General features: G+C 42.6%; 1 long non-coding RNA gene across 1 annotated transcript; it reads right to left on the bottom strand.

Moving 5' to 3' along the window:
- Nucleotides 1–1,449: 1,449 nt before the first annotated feature.
- Nucleotides 1,450–21,193, bottom strand: LOC116449977. The gene is made up of 2 exons (XR_004242618.1): nt 11,561–21,193; nt 1,450–11,242 (listed from the first exon to the last, which is right to left on the bottom strand). It is a non-coding gene; the product is annotated as an uncharacterized LOC116449977 (long non-coding RNA).
- Nucleotides 21,194–24,816: the final 3,623 nt, after the last annotated feature.

Below are 24,816 nucleotides of genomic sequence, written 5' to 3'. Positions count from 1 at the left end.
CCTTTGGAGGCTGGCACTGGAGCACACTGAGCTCCTGGTCAGGAAACAGAGGCCAAGGAAATGAAACAGAGCTGCTCCTGCTCCCGACGATGCACTAACGGTGCTCTCACTGCCGCACACAGGAAAGCAAGCAGCTCTTTCAAAGCTTCTTAAGAGGATTTGGATGGCTCTTTTCCCTTAATTCCAGAAAGTAGAAGTGTTTCGGGGTGGTTATGCAATGACCCCAAAGCTGACACAAGTGAAGGAAGAAACGGCACAAAGGCAGCCACGAAGGGGAGTTTCTCCCAGACTTGAGATAGTCTGGCTTCCTACTGCCCCAGGATCAATACAGGGATTTTGGCTTTTGATTACTGACAGTGTTAAACAGCTTGATGCATGCTACTGGAAAATATGGCAAACACTGGGCAAGGATGATAATACATGCATGAAGCAAAAGGCAGAGCTTGCATCATATCTCAGCCTGTTAACTCACATTTGCCTCATGGATTTCCTTGCCTGCTGTTGTTAAAATAATCCCCAAATTACAATTGAGCAGATCTACTAAGAAATACAGGCAGAATATCAGCTTACACTGCAAGAGGTTCCTGTGCAAATAGAAAATGCCGGCGTCTTGGAAACTGGAAATTCCTATCTCCCAGCCTGCAACTCCATCCTGACAGTCATGTGTTTCCAGCCCATCAGGGCTAATAGGCTCTACAAAACCCAAGGACTGATTATACTCAGAGCACAACACAGCCCTGACTATTATGTAGCAACTTAGCCGGTATATAATTACTTTTGAGGAAAATGCATTGCAGAACAACATCACTTCTCAAAGATTTAAGTTATTAAGGAAGATTAAGGAATTTCACTCTGGAAAAGAGACTTCACTGTGACCTAATTGAAGTTTTTAACATTCTCAAGGGAACTAATAAAAATTGGTTCATGCAAATTCTCTATACTTTCAAAGAACATGAACACAAGAGGACATTATCTTAAAAAAAAAAAAAAAAGGAAATTGAGATCAAAAAGAATTTAGAACAAAAAAAAAGGGAAAAAAAGAAAAAAAGAAAAAGGCCAACAACAACAAAACCCCAAATCCAACAAAATAAGAAACATTACCCAAAACAGAATAATTTAAATTAGAGGGGACTATTCTACCAGGTCATTTAATCCATCCCCTCCTCCTCATGAATCACAGAAAGATTGATTTCCTTATCCTTAAATAATCCCTAATAGATGGGTGTCTAGGTGAGCCAGTGATGACTATTCCACAACCTCTCTTGGCAGCCGGTACTTTCAGAAGAATAAACATATTGAATAAATTATTAAAAAAGGCCACTGTGGGCAAGGAGAATCAATGAAATCAAGGGAAAAGTTGTTAATATAGAGTGGGGGATGAAAGATAGGGTGCAAAAATAAGCTCATTAGATGAATTATGAGAGACAAAAATGGCAGAAAGAAACAGAATCTTGTGGTATATTCCTTTATTCTTGAAGTACTGTTTTCACTCAGTATTTAAAGAAGTTGCACAGAACACCTACACATTTGTCCAAGCACGAAGCAATTTCAGGAATGATCACATGAAAACTGCAGCCAGTATGCTGTCAGCCTCTAACAAAGGAAAATGAACAAAAGAAATGCCCAGCAGTACAAAGAGGAACAACTTTCTTGCAAACTGAAACCAACACATTTGCAAAAGACAATTTCAGGTAGATTCATAAAGAACTTACATTCAGGGTAGCATACAGGGGAATAAGGCACACGAACCAAGTACTGACATATGAAAGATAGATTTTCAAGGACATGAGGTATAAATACATAAAGCCCCTCACCCTGCAAGCAGGCATATATTTAACTTCACACATAAAAGCAGCCCTGGTCAGCTCAAGGGGATTAATAAACTCCACAAAGTGTTTGCCAGATGAAATCCCCAGACAGTGCACAGCTGCTCCCTCTGTGGCCACTACCCACCAGTTAATCTTGCCAGCGTCTTTGATGCAAGAGGGTCAACAGAAAACCAAGTGTTTTCCCCAAAACTGTCACCTAAATACATCCTGCCAAAGCACATTTATGATTTCACACTTTAGTTGGGGCTGCAGGAGAATTAGACGGGTGCTGCTACCATCCCTTGCTGCTGGGGAGGACCTGAGCAAGGGCAGTGGAGACCCAGTGCCTGTGAATCATGAACGGACTGTCTCATCAGGAGGAAAACTCATCCTACTTTTTCATGGCTTTTCCAATACCAACTTGATGTGAAATCATGCAGGAGAGACCCTTGCAGGACAGCAGGAACACTTCAGAGGTTGCAGAGAGGGGTTGTTAGAGCCTCTTGAGTTGCTCATACACGTTGCAAGTGGCACTGTATGCTCCACCAGATCTCTGTGTGTAATTCAGATTATTCACATAAACTTTTACACTGGGATGCCACCAGCTGATGCACTTTCACCAAAATGCCTGGACACTATTTGTTTTCTAGAATGGGGTCAAAACTCACAGCTCCTCCTCACTTCCCTTTCCTCGAAGTGCCCGTGGTGGGTTATTATTAGATGTATGTGAGTCTCCAGAGAGGAAAGAGAAGGATGTGGCTCGATTGCTTTTGTTTGGATGGATTGACTAACTTCTCGTGGTTGCATTTGACATTTGGATTATTTCCCTTCATGCATTTTTGGGGGTTTGGATTTCGAGTGGGATCAGAGCACTTCTGGTAGATATTTAATAGAAACCGAAAAAACACAACAAATATGAAAGTAGGAAAAAAAGTCTTCACTGCCTACGAAGTTCTAGATAAGTATGCTGTGATTAAAGAGGGACAGATGTAACTACCAAACATTTAATTATTTTTGATTTTTAGATCCCTTCCAGATACTCATATGCAAAGTCTGCAGTACGTGTTCACTCACTTGTATTCCTGAAAATCCGGATCACTCTAATTCTTACTGTTGCTCTCTCTCTTCCTAACAAGAATGTTTATTTTTCATTAGCCTTACTTCTACATCTTTACTATTTATTCATGCTCTTATTCATAGTGCCTGGTCGTATTCTCTTTATGGACTGTCCATGCAAGGCATTTAAGTGACCTGCAAGCTGTAATTATAACTGTATAAGCATCTTTTGTCACTTTTTTGTCACTACACACATTATTGATTCACACAGGATTGTACCTGCTTTATTTTTAAATGTAGCAAAATTTTCCTTGCTAGGAACAACTCTGATTTAGGAACTCTTTTGCTAAGTTTAGCCAGTATTTTCTCAGGCTTTAGCTGTGGTGCAGCCCTTGCTGAGATTATTTTATGTCTATGTAATGGATGCAGACCAACTTTTTTGTTTCTGACAGGTAAAACTATACTTCCCTAGGCATTGAGTGCATTCAGTCTCATGCAGTTTTATATATTTGCTAACTCCTTTGTTTTTGGGATGTGAACTCTTGTTCTGCCTTGAAATATATTTTGCACTGTACTTAGACTGGTTACCAAAATCCAAATGACCTCATTTTAGTTTAGGACACATTGTGGGAAAAAGATGACAATTAAGACATAAAAATTTTGGGTTTGTGCATTTATGTTTTCTTTTACTCCTAAGGAATATTTAAGTGAAATTGAATGTAACTTGACTTGAGGTTTGTTTAAGCTCAACAGTCATTGGTTTATTGAAGTTACTTTCAGAGAATTTTTATCTTAAAAATCTTTGGCATTAAACCAGAAAGCATTCTAGCTTTCTTCTCCTTTGTCTCTAAGCTTATGACTTGCTTGTGCAATTGTTGCATGAAAGCAATTCTACATTTTTTTCTCTTATAGGAAAACAGATGGAGAAGAATTTATCTGCAGTTGGGATTTGCTGCTTATAATTTATTTCACAGGATCAAGCAAAAGATAACTGTGAGCTCACACTAGTCAAGCTTCCAGGACGCCGTCACTTCCAAATTATATATATATATTGAGATTATAGTTATGGAGAGACACGGGTAGAAGGCCATTGAAACATTTTTCAGATTTCCAAGAGGTCTTAACATTTCTCTGCAGCTATACAGCACATTCCTAGTGCTCCCTCTTGGCTGGGTGGCTCCCGTTAATAGAAATATATTTCATATTCTGTTTCCCAGCTTTCTGAAGCACGTGGTACAGAAGAAACTGTCTACACACCTTTAGGAGCTGCTCCCTTCTCCACAGCCTGCACAAAGTCATGTCACTCCACCATACGCTCAGATTCTGCAAACAGGATGGAAATCATTCTGACATGAGCTTATTACAGAGCCCCATTCCTCAGTGGAAATTTTTCTGGTATGTCCTATTGTTTTAGCATTACATTTCATTATTTTTTCGTTAATACAGTAGGAAAATCACATTGCTTCCAGGACACGTTGATGCTAGTCAGGACGCTCTGGAGGCTAACAATGAGTCAGGACTCTGGACTGAGACCAAGCTTTTCTTCCATTGAGCTCTGCTCTTTTTTCTTCCTCCTTAAGGAACTGGCTTTTATTGGCCTCTTTAGCTTTGGATTAACTTACATCATACATTTCATCGTATATATATTCCAGTAAAAGAATACGCACAGTACCATGCAAATTAACCTCCTAATCAAAAGGTTGAATGACTTATACAGAGCAGCTTGGAGAAGAGGCTCCACATGTCAACACAATGGTTCACGTCACGAGCCTCGGGAGACAGGCACCTACAGTGCACCCAGGGAGTGATAAAGCCAAACTACCTTGAGTCAAAATGTTGAAAGAATTGTGACAGAAAATTGTGCAGAGAGCAGTCCCTCCTTCCCAGTGGGCTCTGACACATCAAGTGCAGCACCAAGTTTGGGGGAACATGCAGAAGGTCTAAAGGGAGAGAAGGGAAGGAAATAAAATTGGTTTTCTGTCAATGGCACAAAGAGACATAGAGGTAAAACTCCTTTTATTTTCCTAAGCACCTTTAGAAACTTCCCTGGGAAAGGTGTAGGGGCGTAGCCATAAGCAGGCACTGGGCTGCTGAGAGCAGCAGCTGCTGGTGAGCATTGCCTGGGATCCTGGAGTGTGGGCATCCATGTGCTCCTCTGCTCTCAGGCTGGGAAACTCTCCTACACAAACAGGGTCTGCATTATGGCCAAGGTGGAAAATGAAATAGTGCCAGCACATGCTTTATGGCAGGTAAAAGCCTCCCAACACCACTTCAGTGCCAACAGTGCTGTGATAATTCCTCTCTCTTCCACACCTTCAATTGTTGCACTTCTCAGCAACATATTTTAGCTCTATGGCTCCATTAGCTTTTTTTTTTTTTTTTTCCCTTTTTTTTTTCCTTCTGTTTCTAAGCACAGGGTCATTGACTGCCTTAATCAAATCTCATACCATAATGAAAAGTAAAAGGCATAATGTAGCATTTAACAGACCGATGATCCCCTGTGCTGACTGGCATATGATATTTCTAAAAGAATGAATCTTCAGTGAGGCCTGAATGGTTCAACTCAGGAAGAAAGAGAGGCCAAATCATCTTTCTAATCACAAACCTTTGCCCCATGGGGTCTGAATTCTAGCTTTAAGGACCACATCAGAAGATTTATGAAATTTGCTGCTTTGTTCCCATTTTCAGGAACCACTCCAAGTCACACTGAATTCAATGGGAGTCCTTTCATTGACACGATCAGGGTTTGGAGCAGGTCCATAGAGAATGTCAGTTTTCTATGATAAAAAGAGAACTGCTCTGAAACTATCTGCGTTTCCACTGATGCTCATGTAGAGTGGAAAGTGTTTCTTTTTGGATGAGTGATCATCCTGCACAGTCTGTAGAAACACTAAGCAGATGCAGCACGTGCTCAGTTCTTCATCCCAGCTCCTCAAAGTGAGGCAGTGCAACACCACAGACACAGCTTTAAGAGCACTTTAAGATAAACTTTAAGATAAACTGAAGTTCTCAGCTTCTCAGCTAGACTCTCACAATGCTGAACTCAAAGGGACCAAAGTGAAGGCAGCTTTCACTTGGTCAAAACACCACTCTTTATAAAAAGAAAACTGAAAAATTCGTTACAAATTACTGCCATGTTTGCCTGGGTTTTTATATTCTTTTGTGGCCCAAATACAGGTATAAAAACCATTGTGTTAGTGTGTGTCAGTTTTCTAGGCATGAAAATCAGATCTGTGTAATGCTCTAAACCTCTGCATCCCAGGGCCTCAGAAACACCTCAGATGTGATACCTGAGACACAAGGAGTGAAACGGACATGTTTTGATTGTGTCTTATAACCACCCCTTCAAAGTGAGCTCTTTGTCATAATTGCCAACACCTTCATTCACTAAATGACAAAAAGTCACCTGTTTCCTACTGGGCTTTTTGGTAATGGGAATGCAACTAACATTGCTACAGCTGGGCAGTAGTTTCTCTCAGAACCTCAAACACTGAAGAGGTCATCCCCTTTGCCAGAGGAATCCTTCAGTTATAGCCCAGAAATATTTTGTGTCCTTAGAAGAGGAACCTGAAGTTGGCCAGAAATGAAGCCAGTTGAATTCCTGGTGCTTTTACCAACGTAATAAAGAACAGAAGGAGGATGCAGGAGCATCGTGTTACAGCAGCAGTAGCAGCTGGGTTCGTCTCATTCTCCAGTGAGCAGCAAGAGATTCCATCTTCTCATTTCAGTGGGGTTTACGAGTCCAAGACACCCTGTTTTTTCACTACACTGATAAAAAAGGATGTCATTAGAAAGAATGTAACTGATACATATGGAGGAGAAGAAAGCAAGTTGTCCGTGGGAACACGGTGTTATCTCCTTCACTCCCAGCTATTGCATGCAATCAGTATTTATTTACTTGCAAGTGGAAGGTGTGCCATTTCAAATAGCTTCCCTCTGATGGATGCAGGCCCCTACTGGATCATGCTATTTAACTCTCTCTTTGGGGCTGTTTGTCTTTGGTTTTCAACTGTCTTATCATGATATATGTGTGCTGTGCATACCATGGCATGTCAGGCTAGATCAGACTACAACTTGTCACACAGAGCAACAAATTAAGTCAGTATGAGTGAGCTGCAGATACATATCGCCTGGTATTGGGAAGTTCATAAAACTTAGTTTGGTGGAAAATATTTTGGTGTGTAGCAAGCATCCTTTGGATCATGTTTCCTTCTCTCTTGGATGGCTGGAATTCTTTTTCGTGTGTACAGTTTGAAACTTAAAAGGCAATTATGCTATTTAGAGGTATATGTTTAAATTTATGTCTTTGTTGTTCCTGCTGTTCCCTGAACAGATTAATTGTTAAAGTAGTCATTGCAAAATTATTTCAATTCATTTTTATTTTATCGCTTATTTTGCATTATTATGAGGAGCTATTATAAGAGGATGGGAAAACTCTTGGCAACTAGGGGAAGTTATCTGTGTATTTATTTAAAGGAAGTTATGCTCATAAGAGGCAGAAGAACGTTTTAAACTAATATAAGAATCACTGAAAAATGTAGCCCTGATCTCAGTTTCAAATCCACCCAGGCATTTCTTCCAGCTTACACACTTCCCCAATTTGGGTCATAAGCACTGAAGGCTGCGAAAGAAAATAATTCCCTTTCAGCCCCCATCCTTCCTTCTTAACCCAGATGTGTTGCAGAGAGGTCTGCAAACCTGGAGAAGAAGGGTCCTGAACTCAGAGCACCACAGGGCCAGCCAGGAATCCGAGGCTCCCCGCCGGGCTCTGCCCATCACCTGGATTGACTTCCCAAAAGTTTGTTTGGGCATTGATTCAGGGAGACTCAAAGCCACGTGGCTGACTCCCAGCACAGGTAGTTTCACAGGAGTCAAGTGAAAACAATAGAGCAGTTAAACTGCTGGAGCAGGAGCTGTACAGACGTGTTCCCTTCGGCCTGGTGGCTGAACGGCAGACTGGAAAAATGATCCAGGTGAGGTTCAACCTCAAACACACAATGTGTTGGTGGAACAAACATAAAAGCCCCCCCAAAGTTTCATTTTGGGTCAGCCCAGATTGCATTGCTTGATCTAGAATGGAAGTTTTCATACTGTTTTTTAAGCAAAATTTAAACAACAAACATTCTAGCTGAGCAAACCCTCCCTTTCAAACCATCAAAATGAAACTTTGAGCAGTGACAATTCACTCCCTTACTAACATTCAATTGACCATATTATTTTAAAAATAATAATGAAGAAAAATGGTTAATTTTGAAAATTAAGTGGTATAAGAAAGGTGAAAATTATATAGTTTATTTTGAAAATACTGAAATGAAACATTTGCCCTGAGAAAAGTATTTTCCCTGATTTTCTTTCTGACAAAACTCTGCATTACGTTCAACCAGAATTTGTGAATAGTTTTCCACTTCAAATTGCACTTTTGGCAAACACTGTCTATCCTGGAAATATTCCACCAGCTCTGTTGAAACTGGCACATGCTCACATACTTTACTGGATAAGAGATTTCATCCTGTAAAATGGGGATAAGAATAAAACCTCCCCACTGATGAAGAAAAATCTATAGGTTGAGCTGTTAATGCCAGTAAGATATACATGTCGAAGGCAGACAGCAAAGTTTTTGGCTTCCTGGGGTGTAACACTTCACAGGGAAAGGAATCCTCTTCTTTGTCTTAATGGGAACTAGATTAGGTCTTCAAAACCTTAACTAGTTAGATGAATAAAAAGCTAAAAGACAACACAAGCTTAAGTGCTTTAAAATGATGATCTAGAAGGCCTGTAATTTGCAGTATTACAGTGGAGCTGCTCAGCTTAGTTTGAAGTGATAAATGGGCACGGGCATCCCACAGAGCTGTGGCAGCGAGGCACAGAGGGGTTCCCACTGCAGCCGCCACACAGATTGAATCTGTGTCCCACAGAAAACCACCAGGACAACAATCCTGGCTGCAGGAGGCTGAGTGCTGCCCCTGTGCAGGTGCCACCTACCACTGTCTCACTCATCCTTCTCTCTTTCTGACCAGGAGAGAATTTTCCTCTGGAAGCCAGCGTTCAGAACGTTTTGTGTGGAGTTTTCCCAGTTCATTCTATGTGACATGTTCGAGACGGGGCTTTGCTGCAGCCTAGTAGCCGATGGCGGTGGGCAGGGGAGATGAGGCTTCACTGGAATGTGGAGCGAACACACACGAAAAGAAAATGGATAAAACATTAAAATGACAGCTTGCTGAGGTGGCTTGTTGTCACAGTGGCTTTAGCATGATCATAAAGTGATGTGCAGTACTTGACACAGCTTGCTCCTACGTGGTGAAGGAAAATTGATGCTTAGTTTGCCCCACCAGACTGGGATTTGCTAAATGCACAAAGTTTCCCACCTTGGTCACAACAGGTGTGCCAACAAAATTGCAAGTGTGCAAAGAGGTGTGTCTGGGCAGGAATCAAACACCTGATCAGACTCTGTCAGATGGATTCAGAGGTTTGATCAATGAGCCATGCTCTGCAGCTCAAGCCCACTGTTAATTTTAAAATGCTCTTGCACCCCATGCAGTGTGACAGCAGAGATGCAGAAACCAATGTCAGAGTTAATAAAAGAAAAGTCAGAGCCAAAGGAAGTGTAAGTGTTTTGGGCAAAATTCTGGCATCAGTGAAATCAACGGCAATGCTCCCACTCCCTTCCGCAGTGCTGGATTTCACCCTTTGCCTACAGAAAACCAGCGGATACACAATAATAGGAATATCCATTACACTGGGTTTTATTTTGCAAAAGTGTTGGGTTTAAATTCTGAAAATAATTTCGACTGAGCTTTTGTTTAGCTCACCAAGGTCAATTAACGTAATTCCAGAACTTCTGGATGAAGTTTTGTATAGATCATTTTCTCTAATGCATTCATCTGTCATGAAATACTCATATCTTCTATTTTCACTTAATTCCCTTTGAAGTTACCTGTATGCCTAAAGTTAAGCCTCTTTTTAAAATCTTTACAGAATCAGGGACATAGTTTCTGTAATTCTCCATTCAGCTGCTGTGGTAAGAGTAATAAAAAAGGGCTGTGATATATGTAAAATTACATGCTGTGCTCTTCCTCTGAGCTGCTGCATTTCTATAGCTGTACAAAAAAATCCTGTCTGCAGGGAATCTTGTTGCGGTTAAAAATCTATATTTTCGTTTTCTACATTTGTTCTACAAAACCGAACTAACAGGCAAAACAAACATACATGGTAACACGCGTAGAAACATTCAGAAACATTCAGGAACAGCAATCATACTGGGGAGGATGTTGGAAAAAATATGCACTTGTTTTAACCAATACAGAAAGATTTTTTTAAAGTCTAAAAAATGAAAAGTACTACTTGCTAATTACCACAGGGTGTGCAAATATAAGAGGGGATTTTTCATGAGCTTTGAGAAGGTGTACAAGAAATGCTGTGTTACTTAATTCACAAATAGCATGAAATACTAAATTTACATTCCTATTGCTTCCAAGAAGATTATTTTATAATCTACAGAAATAATAAATACCCATAATTATAATAAAACCTGCTTGCGTAACATGCTCTATTTTAAAGGAAAAAGATAACTTATCCTAGCTGCTGCCAAGTATTGAAGTCATCCCTGTTTCTAGCATTCCCTCAAAGCTCCAGGACTTCAGCTGGGAAAGCTCTTGGAGCAGTGCAGGCGTGGACATGTGTACCCAGCCCAGCCTCCCCACGGGAGAGAGACCATCCCCACTGTCTGCAGCTGCAACTGTAGATGAGGAGGGCAAAAAAAGTGATTTAAGTGACAGATGCCAACTTCCCAGTCTTTCATCTCCTATGGACAACAGGGAAAATTAATCCTCTACATTTTGCAACTTCCAGCAAGAACTTGCCCAGCTTTTCCCATGATTTATAGGTGTCCTGGTGTGTTGAGGACTTCCTGTTCAGCCACATGGCATTTAACACAACCTCGGTGCAAAACTGCACCTTTTGCTTATATTGTAGTTACGCAGCAAAAAAACCCCGAATTCCCAGTTTTTCACCCAAAAGCAAGGCTTTGTGCACATGCTGAGCCAGGAAGGGGTGTTAGCCCTGTCCAGCAGTAGCATGTGGTGGCCTGGCTCCCCGCTCAGTGTGGAGCAGCCAGGACAGTCACCGCCTCCCATGCTTTTACCAAACCTCTCACCTTCTGCCCCTTAAGTCGATGCTTTTGAGCACCAGCTCGGAATGGCCTCATCCTGTGCCTTGCAGGACTGGTGAGGCCTCTTGTAAGTCCATAACAGGGGCTCTGCTTTTCTAGCTGGGGTTAACTTACAGCAGCGGTTTCAGTGTGAATCTTTTCCATCACTGCTGTCCTTTCTTCAGACTGTGTTTTTGAAACCCAGCACTTTATTCTGCTCTTCCAGAAATACCTAAAACAGCAGAGCCAAGAGAGCCCTTTCCAACTGGGCGCTGAAGGAGTTAACAGTGCCCTTTCATGCAAAACCACAAACAACTGGGGGAAAGAGAGAGGGGGGAAAAAAAAGAAAAGAAAAAGAAAAAAAAGAGTTTTTAACTGAGAAATGGAAAGGATCCAAGTTCTAACCAAGAGTAAAAGCACAGAGAGAGTATGAAACACACAAATCATCCTGGGGTTCGGAGTTGATAAAGTTATTAAAAAAGAAAAAAGGAGGAAAGGGGCGGGGGGGGGGGGGGCGGGGGAGAAAAATCCCTTTGTTTCTGCCCTATACCTTGAGGCTGTGGGAGTAGAGGGAGGGAGCGCAGAACGAGTCCGACCAGAGCCCAGCGCTGAGCCCTATCCATCCCAGCGGGAGCCGGGTACGGGCTGGTGCTCCCCAGCTCCCCTCTGCTCAGCTCCTGGCAAGAGCTGGGGAGGGTTTGCTTGCATAAACTCGGCACTTTTTTGGCTTCTTCTTTTTTTCTTTTTTTCCTTTTTTTTTTTTTTTTTTTCTTGAATTATTATTATTAGCGAGTGGGAGAAAAGAAGCCTTTAATACAGGCGGGCTGGAGCCTGGATGCGGCCGGAGCACGGGTGGGGTGTGGAGAGCCCCGCCGGCTATTGGGCCATCAGCTTAGCAACAGCGTGGAAAGGGCCAACCCCAGCGTTTGTACAGCTGGGCCACCTTCCAAGGATGGGTGCCAAACGCTCCGCTCCTCTGCCAAGAAAACAAACAAGGGCACTTTTAAAAACTCCAGAGTTAAAGAGCGTTTTTTTTTTTTTTCCCCCTTTTCTCTTCTCTCTTCCACAAACTCTCCTCGCTCACAGTTAATGATCTCTTTCCCTTTGTCATCAAAGTTCAAGCTACGGGGAATTGTCACTTGTGCACGTTTCAGGAGTCGTTTCCCCTTTCCTGAATGTGGCAGGCTCCCCTCTCTGCAGGCTGGAGCAGGCGCTGGACTCCCTGAGCCCATTTCTCTTCAGATGCTGCAGGTTCCCTCCTTTCTTCCCTAATGGCAGAAATCTCTGCCGGCTGCATTAGCATTGAAACCTGCTTGCCATTGCCACGCATTTATAGAACTTACATAATTTACTGCCTATGTCACTCTCGTGTCTGCTACCTCTTCATTCATTTCAAGCCTGTTAAAGAAGTGGAATAAGAAGCACAGAGACTTAAATAGGCAAAAAGTGGCTTGTAGCCACAACCCTTTTTTTTTCTGCAGAGAAAGAAAAATGAATTTGGGAATTCTGGTTTCATTTTATTAAGGATATATTTTTACGTTGTATTTTTAGTGCAGTCTTTCTTACATATTAGTCTTTGTGATTGCTGAAGTTGGGGTAGTGCCAAACTTTTGCTGAGAAGAAATATGGACTATGGTTTTTTTTACCAGCTAGGAAATGTGCAGGTCCATACTGTGTCCCAAAATCTCTTACTTTCCTGTGAAAGAGACAAGCAGAGAAGTCAAAGCCCATTTCCAAGAAACACCAACTCTCTGCAGGTCCCCGTGGCTTAGCGCCTGCCCAGAGAGAGTGCTCGCCTTGGATCCTGATTTTACGTGCTAAAGGAAGAAAATGGATTTGACTTTTCTGTTGCTGTTGTTGTTGTTGTTGCTATAAGACACTCTGTAGAAGGTGAAGCCAAACGTACCTCTGGGGAAATATTAAACACTTCACAGAGAAAGGCCTAAAGAGGCAAATATTGCAGCCCTTTTCTCATGCCAGTCATCCCATTAACTTCAGAGACACTGCTCATATGAGTGAGGCTGGTGGGGTCAGGCCTTTGTACACAGTAGCACCTCCAAAGGTTAAAGGATGTCATTTGCAGTCATGATCTTGTTTCACTTCCTACCTCTACCTCTGATTTACTGAGAAACCTCAAATAAATCACTTAACCTCTCTAACAACGAGTTTGTTTAAGTGCAAGAACATTCTGAGCCTCCAACAATATTTGTGAAGTGCTTTCAGGTCCTTGGAGGAAAGATGTACTTGCAAATTATCAGGGTAGCTGCTTACATGGAAGTAAATCTCAATTTCTGTGTCTAAGCATATGTCCCAGCTGCATCCCAATCTCACGTCTGCATAACAGTGGTTATGCACCATAATCTACTTGGATTTCATACGGAAAATATGCAGGAAAGCTGCTTGAAAGGGCATCTCACTCATTTGCAAGCAGGTCCTTGGTTCCAGAGAGCTGGGCTTTGGGCCTGCTGCATGGTGTGTTTCACCCTCAAAAACTTGCATCTGGTATACTGAGGAGTGTGTTTCTGCAGCTCCATTCTTAAACTGAACTGCAGGTCACTGATGTGACACCCATGGTCCACGCACTCTTTGCTTTCTCACACTGCCCAAACATCCGTTATTGCAAAAACAAATGGACTGGGGAAGATTTTTTCTGAATAGCAAAGAAACATGATGATGGGAACTTGTGTGGTTGTGACTGTGCTCCATGTCCTAGGCAGAACTAGGAAATATATGAACAACAACAGGAACCATACAAAAAAAAAAACAAAAACCTTTGGGTAAAGGTTCAGTGCAGAGAGAAAAGGGAAGGGGCTTCCTTTCTATCTGTACTGGTTCTGCTTATCTTTTACTAGAGGCTGTTTTTAGTGATGAGGAAGTAGAAGAAGAAATCCATTTGTTTTTCTCATGATACAGCAAAATACTCAACCTAATAACTCAGAATAACATCCCTTCTGCCCTAAAGAAATAATCTCACAAAATTAAACCAAGACTTTATCCAGAGATTGCCCAATTCAACAGTAAATTTCCATTCAACTGAAAAGGCTTCAAATAAAGCCTTCATGTGGGAATCCAGCAAATTGAAGAAACTTCATAAATGCTTGGTAATAATTCAGGACTAGGGTCTTAATTATTTTTCATTCATTACTTAGGTGAGCAAATTGCTGCATATTTTAATGGGAATTTGGGACTACAAACCAGGACAAAATATTGTGGCACACAAGGACAGCTGGATCAACCTGTAGGCCTCGAGCCAAGAGTCAGCCAACGCACATTGAAGCACCATTTATCACCATGCTTTCCCCAAGAACTGCTTCTTCTCCTGTTCTGCTGGCTCCAGGATGTCCAAAATAGCTCCACCACCCTCTACAGCACCTTTTACAGCTACCTGAAATTGTATTTCATTTAAAGGGTACATAGTTTGTGTCAGTAATTCCCATAGACCTGTAATTGTTTTTATAACACCTGGTTATAGCAGGTAGTATAATTCGCCAAGAAGTTGATATGAATGCACTTCGTAACAGGCTTTATATAATCCATTATTAGAGGACATTGATGCATCTGTAATTATGTTTGCAAATGCATTTTATTGAGTTCTACATAAAAGTATGCAGGACTGAAACCAGCTCTTAGGCTGCAGAAGTATATATATATATACTTTGCTTCCTTCCAAGTATTTTTCTTCTGTATGGTCAACACTACAAAGGGGAAAGAGCAAAATTTAACCTCGAGTTCCTAGCAGACTCCAGCCCTTAATCCAAGAATCCTTGAACCTGGGGACACTTCAGACCTTCACTGGAATCCTGTCATTTTTATCAACTTTAGTTTCTACATAGCAAAAGTGATTATGTGAGTTCTGGCTTCAGGCTGATCAAATCTTTCAGTGTCTCTTCTGCTGCCGACACCACTGTGAGAGGACAAATTACATTTGGTACAGGCATGCAGAACCCACACAGGCAACTGAGCTGGGATCTCCTACAGCTGGTGCTAGAAACAGTAAAAATAGGTTGATTCCCCAACCTCTTTTTGGCAAAGTATGAGCCAGAGAGAACCTGGGTTGATTGTCACATCCCAGATCAACTTTGAGTGACCAGCAGCCTTGGGAAGGGAGCTGCCTTCATTGCTTCTGAAGCCCATTTGGCTCAGTGCAAGCAGTGGAGCTTAGCTCCTTCCTACAGATTTCCAAGAAAACCTCGCCTTTAAGTTGTTAATTTGCAGGAGTCAGGCAGATCAGACAGCAGCAACCTCTTTTTCCATATTGCCTTTCCAATAAATGCCCTTTCAGTCTGGGTTAATTATTTCATCTGAAGCTGAAGTCCATCACAAGCCCTTCCATAGTCTGAGCAAATATATGGCCAAATTAATCTGTTGTGAGCCATTTATCTCTTGTGTACTTAAAAAATAAAGAACATGTGAGTTTTGGTGCATTTTTTTTCTCATGCATGGAAATGTGGTAAAAAGCTCAGACAAGGTAAATTAATTATAGTTCAAGCCTTTTTCCATTTATGGTGAACTTTCTCCTTCCTTCCCAGCCCCCCAAGGAACCACACTGTAAAACACTCTCTCGGAGAGGTTTTATCTCATTCTGCCTTGCCTCCATTTCTCCAGCTTCTCTAGTGAATATTTGTCTTTTCTACCTGCTGCCCAGTTAAATCAGCCTGAGAGACAGTAACATATGCCAGATCTCAGGGGCTGTCACTTTAATTCCCTGTGCTCATATTTTTCTCTTCTAGTGGGGTGCTGGGGGCAGATGTTTGGAGAAGGGACCCCTTTACTGCCTGGCACACCGAAATCCTGACATTGGCTGCTAATTCTGGGAGGTGAATCCTGGCCCTGATGACAGTGCCCAGAGCTGAACAGGTGGCTTCTCTCAAGTGCAGTCGAGTGCAGGTTCTAGATGTTAGAAATGAAACTTTACACCCTATCACAGAGAGCTGCTGGAGCAGTTTCTCCCAATTTCAACTCAACTATCTCATGTGATTCCTGCCTGAAGGAACAGACCTCCACAGGCTGGGCATGTGGACGCTGGTCTGGTACCACCCCTCAGCCTCTAAAGACCTGTTTTCCCCCTGGCAGAAGAGAGACTGGGACTCAAGATACTGTGGCCTCCACCCCTGCATTGCACAGCCCATGATGGGCTCCAAAGCACTGGTGACTCCAGGTCACTCCACTGCAGCACACTTCACTCAGGGTGAGCCTTCGTGGGCACAAATGTCTGGGCAGGTGGCACATCCCTCATAGCTCCCTGCAGTGGGTAGTCCCTGCCCTGTGGCCACACCAAGCTGTAGATAAGCCCACAGCTGCATACTCTGCACCTTCTCTCCTCCTCAGAGGGAAAGGGAATCGTGCCCCCTTTCCCTTTAGCACAGATCTGCTGTTCAAATCCATCTAAGACAGGTTGTGAAGAGCCTGTGAGATCATTACCCTATGGGGTATACCTCACAGTCCTTAGAAATCAGTGGAAGTATCTCCATTGACTTCACATGGCTTTCATGGGAATCTTGATGTTAAAATCCTCATCAGGTCAAAACTGCAGTCCCTACCTGGTTTCTTAGGGGTGTCAGTAATTTTTCTGTCAGTCTGACTCTGAGAACCTGTTCTTCTGCCAGCAGCATTTCTCAGGAGCAAAGAGAAACCCTAAAGCTTCTGATGTTTTGCTAGAAACCCCCAGCTGCATAAACCTTCCATCTCTGGCACCGTATGGAGCCCTAATCAAAGTCTTCCTCAGGGCAGTAGAAATTTAAGGCTTAAGCAGATGAAAGCATGATAGGACAAAATATCTATGATTCATTAATGGGCTACATTTTGGGTTTTAAACTGGTGTTTATTAGTAAAATACTGGACGGAGGAAAAATCAAATCACATTAATTCAGGCTCAATGGCAGAAGTAGCCAAATTGTATCTCCTGCATGGTGGTAAAGAGTAAAACAGGCCATGCCCTCTCTTTGCCCTGAGGTCCCCCTACACCCTATCAAGGGAGACCCTTACACACTTCTGTCTTGAAAAAAACCCCACTTTACTTTGGTGTCCTCTCAGGAAAGATACAGTTCCCAACACCACACCTTTCTTTTCAAGCTAGAACTTAACACCATCTCTAAACAGACAATGATATAGCACACATTTCTAAGTGCAAGTATCCAGGGAGTGATAAATTGAAGGTTTGGGTTTTAGTTACATTAATAATGCATATAGAAAAGCTATTTGAAAATAAGAAAGTGATACATTTTATGCTGTGCAGTTTGTGGGGCAGAAATGGAAAGAAGAAATTCAGTTTTACATTTCCTTTGTAGCTCTGGGTCAAGGTGACTCCCAGCATAAGCTGGAACAACCCCATTGGCAACCTCCTACACATCCACCTCATGCTGCTCCAGCTCCTCTCCCCAGCTTAGTCACTTCTCCAGGCATATTGTAGGGGAAGACCTGGGAGAGATAAGGCTCAGGATTGCCTGTCCCCTCCCTAGGATGGCCTGGGGCATGACATGGGGGCTCTCTCCTCTCCTTTTGTCCTGTCTCCTGATCCGAGTAAAGGATTTCTGTGGGAAAACTGTGACTAAGGATTTAGTTGTTAATCATGGAAGAAATGGCTGGAGCAGAGCCTTCAATATTTTATTATTCAAAAGAAAGCAAGCAAACTGTTCATACTCAACTTGGACAACCACATAAACCTGACATAAAAGCACTCTGGAAACGTTGGCATTGAATTTGCTCCGGCTGCCCTGGTACAAGATGGCACACCATGGGCATTTGGATCCTGCATGGATAGGGAATGCATGTCTGACTCTGCTCCCCTGCTCTGCCTTATTGTATGAGTGCTTGGCTCACCCAGGGAATGAAGAATCCCAGCACAAGACAGCTGGGAATGCTGCCTCTTTCGCAAGAAGGGCTGCTCACACATACAGTTGCTTTTACCAGGGGCTGTCAGGACAGAAAACTGCACTTGGGGATACTTTCCACGAGATGGGAAAGGGGCATTGCTTAACAAAGGAAGGCTACAGGCTTCCCAGCATACCACTGCATTGGTAATTATATAAGCCTCTGAGCCACATGCGATTGTGCCTTAAGAAATTAGTGTGATTCAGAATGATTTGGGTAGAGGAAGATATTCCCTTAAAGGATCCTGCCTGGGCTTCTCAGTGCGTGGAGGGTGGGAGAGGAGAGTTTCCCAGTCCTTGTGCAAAGGTGAACTCTGCCCAGAAAGAAGAAACTCGAGCCCACTGCAGCCACCTAAGGGCATTCCACCAACCAAAATGGAAAATTAATTAAGAGAGTGAATCATTTTCTGAGACTTACTCAGTTTTGTACTGCTTTAGTGTTCGTCTCTTCTGTCAGTAGAGCAGCTCTTGATCCAACACAGTGTTTATAGTCACGTTTCCATAGAGCCCTGGTGTGCAGAGCCAGCTGGTGGGAATGACCTGCAAGACCTGTTTATAGACCTCCATTACAGAGCCTCTCATTTTCTTGGATGATTATCGTAGGTGTCAAATAAAGCTAGATTACCTGTTTTATGTCTTAGAATGATAAGCAAGCCAAAGCAAGCCATTTGGCTCATGCAATTATACAGGTATACCTAGATGTATGCATACATACATTATTTCAAGCACTCAAGGCAATCTTACAGCCTTTCTTGTTGGGATTTCGAAACCTTTTCGTTTCACCAAAACGTCCCTCTTGGTAAGGTGATGCTGGAATTTTGGCTTCTCTAGCTGGGCTGCAGAGCTCCTCTGCAAGAGTTAACAGAGCATGGCAAGGGCACAGCACAGTGGCTTCACGGGGGCAAGAAGCTCCTCTCCCAGACTGGTGTGGAAGGGGCGTCTCAGTCACAGCATAGCTTGGCTCAACAGTGGTGCCTGCAATGGCAACAAGGAGGTGAAGCATGTGCTGACAGAGCTCATTGCTGGGGAAGCTTATAAATGACTCCTGGCACTACACTTGGCAGTGGCCAGTGTTACCAGTCCTACCATTGCATAACATCTGCACTTTACCACAATCACCAAAACAATCAAGAAGAAAAGCAAGCTAACGCTTGTTGGGGAATAAACTCAGCAGTCACTCCAATATCACACATTTTTCCAGCCTCCAGCTCCACCTCCTTCTCTTTTCCTGCCTGGGACAAGTGGGCTCCTGGCTGGTACCCGGAGGCCCCACCTTCCCGGGCGTGGTGGGGAGCAGCCCTGCTTCCCCTGGGCAGAGATGTGCTCAGGCTTCGGGATGCGCTGACTCAGTGATGCAGGGCTGATTGCGAGCGGCAGTTTCAGCCAGCCCCAGCCAGTGCATCATATGCGTTTACCAACACACAGACACAACCACAAGCTTTTATAAATGGATTCCAGAGCCTGGCCAGCAGCGAGCTGGGTTGGACTGGAGTCTCACACAGTGCAAATGAGGGTACGTGGGAGGCCTGCGCAACGATGGCCTTTGCGCTCCCACAGCTTGGGTCAGCTGAATTCTCGGTGGAGCCCCATTCCTCAGCCTAATCAAGAGATGCTCAGAGACAGCTCTAATTAAAACAGATTGTCACAGCCCCAGGGAGGCTGCTACATGAAATGGAGTTCAGTGGGACCTGGGGAAGCTCTAGGAAAACCCCCTTTCTCTTCCACCTATTCCAATATATTAATTTATGCTCTCAAAGGATCCACTTCTCAAAAGTATGTCCTAAAAGACAACAGATTCAAGTTCCTGCAGGGTGAGCCCGAGACCAAAGTAACCCTTGCAAGATTCTCAGGTCCTTGTTTGAGAGCAGCTCACTCCCCTTCCCAAGAGTAGCTGTTTTAGCTGACATGCTGCTCCTCTCAAACGATGAGGCAACGTCCCCAGAGAAGAGAGGGTGTCTCTCGCACAGACAAGCTATTCCAAGACTGCTGGGCCTGATCCAAAATCAACTGAAGTACATGGAGAGTCCTTCCACTGATTCCAAAAAGGTTTGAATTAGGCCCAAACATCAAAGCCAACACCATAAACTCTGCCTGGAAGCCAATACACGGCCAAGTACCAACCCCTCAGCAGAAGTGTTGTGCTTACAGTGAGATACCCGACTTACTCAGCAGGATGCTGCCTTCAGCACCGGCTCCTCATTTCCAAGGGGATTTAGTTCCCGTTACTGCATTGCAGTTCTCAAGTCTCCATGTGACAAAAACATGGGCTACAGCACCAAGATCCACAGCCACAAGGGCAGGTCACAACCCTCATTGCCAGGCAGAGATGGGGGAGGAAAAAAGGACAAAAATCAACAAACCAACAAAGTTTCTATGCATAAGGAATGGGGGCTCTGAGCTCCGTGCTAAATAGTGGGAAAACTTTATTCCCCCACAACCAAATGGAGCAAAATGATGGCACAACGGCCTCACTGCTTTAATCAGCAGGACAAGTCAAGCCTTTTATTCCTTTGTATATTCCAGTCAATGGAAAGTTATTGCTTAATTAACCCCCTTGAATGAATACCTGATAATTAATAAACCCATATACTGTACCCCAAGGCTTTGAGTTTAAGAAATCTCTTCTGTTCAAGTATGAAAAAAGAAAACATGCTGAACTAATGGGAAATAATTCTGGTAGAAGGCAAACCAATTAGGATTAGTGAATTCCATTTCATTTAAAGTTCCAAGATAGAGAAGTAATTTATCTAGTAAATTAATGGTGTTAGTGACTTTCCTAATATATTAGCAAGTCTTTCGTATCATATTAGTGAAAACCAAGCTGGCTAATACAATAAAAGACTTATTATAAAGGTATGAAGGTTACTAATGTGATAAGATTTTTGCATCCAATTAGTATTAAAAGAAGGCTGCTCTAAAATGGACTTTTACCTTTATTTATATGATTACCCAACCTACTGTAGAGACCACAACTTTTATCTTAACAAATTATTAATCCTCCTCCCAAATTTGGAGCTACTGTGTGTTATGTTCCTCATGCAAAACTGCATGTGTGCCTCTATCTGCAGATCTGCATGGGTAACTGGCCCAGATTATTTGGTCTGGCTGCAATTGTGTTTAGCACTTCACTACAGCAGTTTTGCATTCTCCTAACCTTGGATCAGTGAGAGACTGGTCTAATCAGATACAGCAGCCTAAAGGCAAAACAATTACACTGAAATTATCATATGGAATCAAGCCAAAGCTCCATCTTGTCTGCTATCCTGTCTTCATCAGTTGCTAGATCCTCCCACCCTTCTCTGGAGCAAGGTGAAAAATACCTGCTGCAGCGACCCGATGGAGTAACCTTCTTGCACAGGCATTTCTTCAGAGCACAGCCAGATACTGATTTCCTGAATGAAACAACAAAATTTAGGTCCTTTAAAATCCTAATTATGAACTTTAATGCTATAATACATACCTGTGTAACTGTGCCCAATGGAGGCTGTGCTAAGGTGTCAGCGAGTTACAGAGGTGACTCTTCAATGGCATGAAAAGGGATAAGCTCTGGTTAATCTTAAACATGCTGGGTTTTACACTGTGCTATAAGTTACTGCATGAACACAGGTTTTCTTGTTCTGTGAAAGATCTCAGCTGCCTCCCAATGCCTTTGCTGTGGCTTCAGTAGTGGAAGAGCAGAGTTGCCTTCAGTGACAATTGCAATGAAGGTTGCACACGGTAGCATGCAAAAATGGAAAAGAAAAGAACCAAAAAGAGATTTTGCTACATTTATTTGACCCACTGTTGTAAAAATGGGTAAAATTTTGGATCTGAATACAGTTAATCTTATTTATTCAGTTGTGAAGTGTCTGCCTATGTACACAGCTTTGCAGTGTGTTCATACAAAGTCTTTGGAAAGAAAGTTTTCAGACTGTCATAAAATCCCTTCTTACTGAGTTGGCAGTAGAATTGTACAGAATCAGAACCGTACACACGGGTACTAAGAAATCAATTGTATTAGAGAATATAATTGGTGCTATTTTTCATCTTTAGAGTTCCTGCAAGAGTGGTTTCCTTAGGTAGATCAAATTAGTAAAGTAGAAACAGCTGCAGTCGATTGTCCATTGTTCAGGTCGAGGTTTGGGTGATAAAGACTGATCACAGTCAGGGGATGTTAATGTGGGAAGATATACTCCTGCACATTCCTCCGAAACCAGAGCTGTGACTGATCTGATTCATTTAGTACCCTTAAATCACTGGAAATTGTCATAGTCTGGATTTCAGACTACGGTCCTACCATTTCACCCCCATAAAAACCCCAGCATCTTACACATCAGCTTGGAATTTTGCCTAACTTTGCAATTCTCACACCTCTGTACCTCCAAGGCAGAGCTAATACAGAGCAAGCACAGGTGTGTGCAGGTGAGCTATATGCCAGGGTTTGTACTGATTCAGGAGTATAAGAAGGGGAAAAGCTTAGGATGAATTCCACCCAAGAGGACACCATGCACTTATTTTTTTTCAGCCCTGCCCCAGAAATTTAGACCAGGGGAATTCCTGGTGAAGTGCAGGGTCAGTCTTTTAAGAGCACCAAAAGCTGCATGTTTTGCTGCAACAGTCAGCCTGAGACATCCTTGAGACAATTGCTACAGTTAAATTTAATACAGAACCTCTACCTCTCAGAGTGTAGGAAGAATAATTATGCAAGTGTAGTAACAGGTATATGTAACTTCATAACTTATTTATTGCCCTTGTGGGGGTGAGAAAGGATCCCACATCATTAAACCAGACTCTAAGCATAGAGGAAGCCAAATTTCTGTGCCTCTTTTAGAAGCACCAGGTCACGGCTGCCTCTGGATGGAGACCACAGCAAAAACATTGAGTGATTTAAATTATTTCAAAGGTGGAGGCAAAAAGGAGAAAACAGGGACAGAGGAGGAGGGGAGTGAGGAAGTTAGAGAGAAAAATAGGGATTGAGAAGTAAAGAGAAGCAGAGACAAGTGGGAATGTGTACATAAGGGACATTTTACATCTACAAGGAACAGAGACATTAACAGGGAGAAGGTACAAGGGAGGGATGAAGGCTTGGGCCATGGTCACTGAGGTGGAGGAACACAGTCTGAGCTGAGCCCCAGAGCAAACACTGAGGAAACCTGGAACCTGTGGTCACAGGAGGCACCAGCAGAGATGCTGGAAGAGCAATTGGAGAAGGAGGAAGATTTCTGTGGTGAAGGAATTAGAGATGCTATAGGAAGAAAAAAAGTTACTGTGTCAAACCACCACATAGTACCAGACAGCTGAAGAGAGAGGTCATGGGAACAACAAATACCAGGGTGGGTGGCAGGGCTGGGGAAAGCAAAATGATTTGATAAGGGAAATCCAGATTCAGAGGTCAAAGGGGAAAAAGTTCTTGGTGAAAAATAGGTCAAGGGAGCAGTCTGACTTCATTATTTTACTTTTCAAACCTTTAATTTAACAGTTGCTAATGACAGACAGTGCACAAAATGACAGTTGTATTACCCTCCAACACTGATGTAAAAATAGGCATAATCCTGTTTTTGTGATGATTAATGCAGTGTGAAAAAAAGATAATTAAACAAGGGCTGGTGTACTTTTGCTTTCCATGCCTCACTGCTACCTTCCGTGGCTCCTGCTCAATCTCCTTGAAAATCTATTAGGCTCTGCTACCAACATTTTATCACTTTCCCTGTGTTAAGTTAGACATGCCCTCCCTGAGCTTTAGACAGGAAGCAATTCCTGGGAGGAGGCAGAGCAGGGGCAAGAGCCACGGTGTGCCAGCACCCTGCCTGCCACCTCCCACTCATGTGATTGCCTGACTCCTAGAGAAATTCCAGCACATAAAGGTTTTACTGGTAATGCTCACTCTTAGTTAGCTAGTTCATGTAACAATAGCAACTTTTACCCCTCCATCTGGTTAGAAAAATCTTTGGCAGCTGAGCTCACTCTTGAAGGTGATGCACTTCGCCAGCTCCCAGTCTGAAGTCTTATTTCTGAGAATCAAGGGAGGGCAATGGGGGACAGAGGTGTTCTGAATACATTAAAAATACCCTGTAGAAAATATTTGTATGTTTGTAGAAAGTATGGGGGTTTTTTAAAAGTTCTGCTTTGGAATTTTATTCCTATACTTTTTTTTTTATTACAAAAAAAAAAAAAAAAAAAAGAAGGAAAAGGCATGAAATGCCTGAAAAAAATTTTCATAGTTATTTTCTTTGCTGATGGCCTAGAAATTTGCTGGATTTGATCTGAAATAAACTGCAGGCAAATGTCAGCTTACTCCTGACATTGTCAAAAATGGATTTTCTTGCTTTATGCCACCCCATACACAATCAAATGCACATTCAAAATATATAATGGTCTGATAGTTTAAAATTATTGCTTGATCCTATGGCTGTGGAAAAGCAGTGGAGTCAGCCAGTGTTTCTTTGGGGTGCATCAGCGACAGAGGCAGGACTAGAACTGAAGACACTGCAATACCTCCCTCTTCTCCTTCCAGCTCCCAAAGCAATAAAACCTCTCTGTGCTAAATTAGACTATTGATCAGTGGCTACCATTCCTAATGGACATCCTGTCTCTCATGTCTGGGATTAGGATGTTCTTTCTAATGCTGGATAATCTTAGTACTGTGTGATTGCTCTTTCTCTGCTGATGACTGAATACAGGAAAAAATATTTCCCTGTCGAGTTTGATTTTTGAAAATCTCATCGCACAGGCTCACATGAGATGAGCCAGAAAGGCCAATTTGTGACCTAGTGCTATCTGATCACATTCAATCTAACTGCCAGGTATTTGGGTTACCTTCTCTGAAGGGATGTTACATCATTAAACCACTATCTGCAGCACACTGTATGATGCTCTGATAATTCAAGCTATCATGTCACAATATTCATTAGAAAGAAAAAGAAAAACAACAACAACAACAAAAAAAGCCAAACCTTTC

The sequence above is a fragment of the Corvus moneduloides genome, chromosome 12, assembly GCF_009650955.1.
Source record: "Corvus moneduloides isolate bCorMon1 chromosome 12, bCorMon1.pri, whole genome shotgun sequence".
NCBI classification, from domain to species: Eukaryota; Metazoa; Chordata; class Aves; order Passeriformes; family Corvidae; genus Corvus; species Corvus moneduloides.
This window is presented reverse-complemented; position numbering and strand designations above follow the sequence as displayed.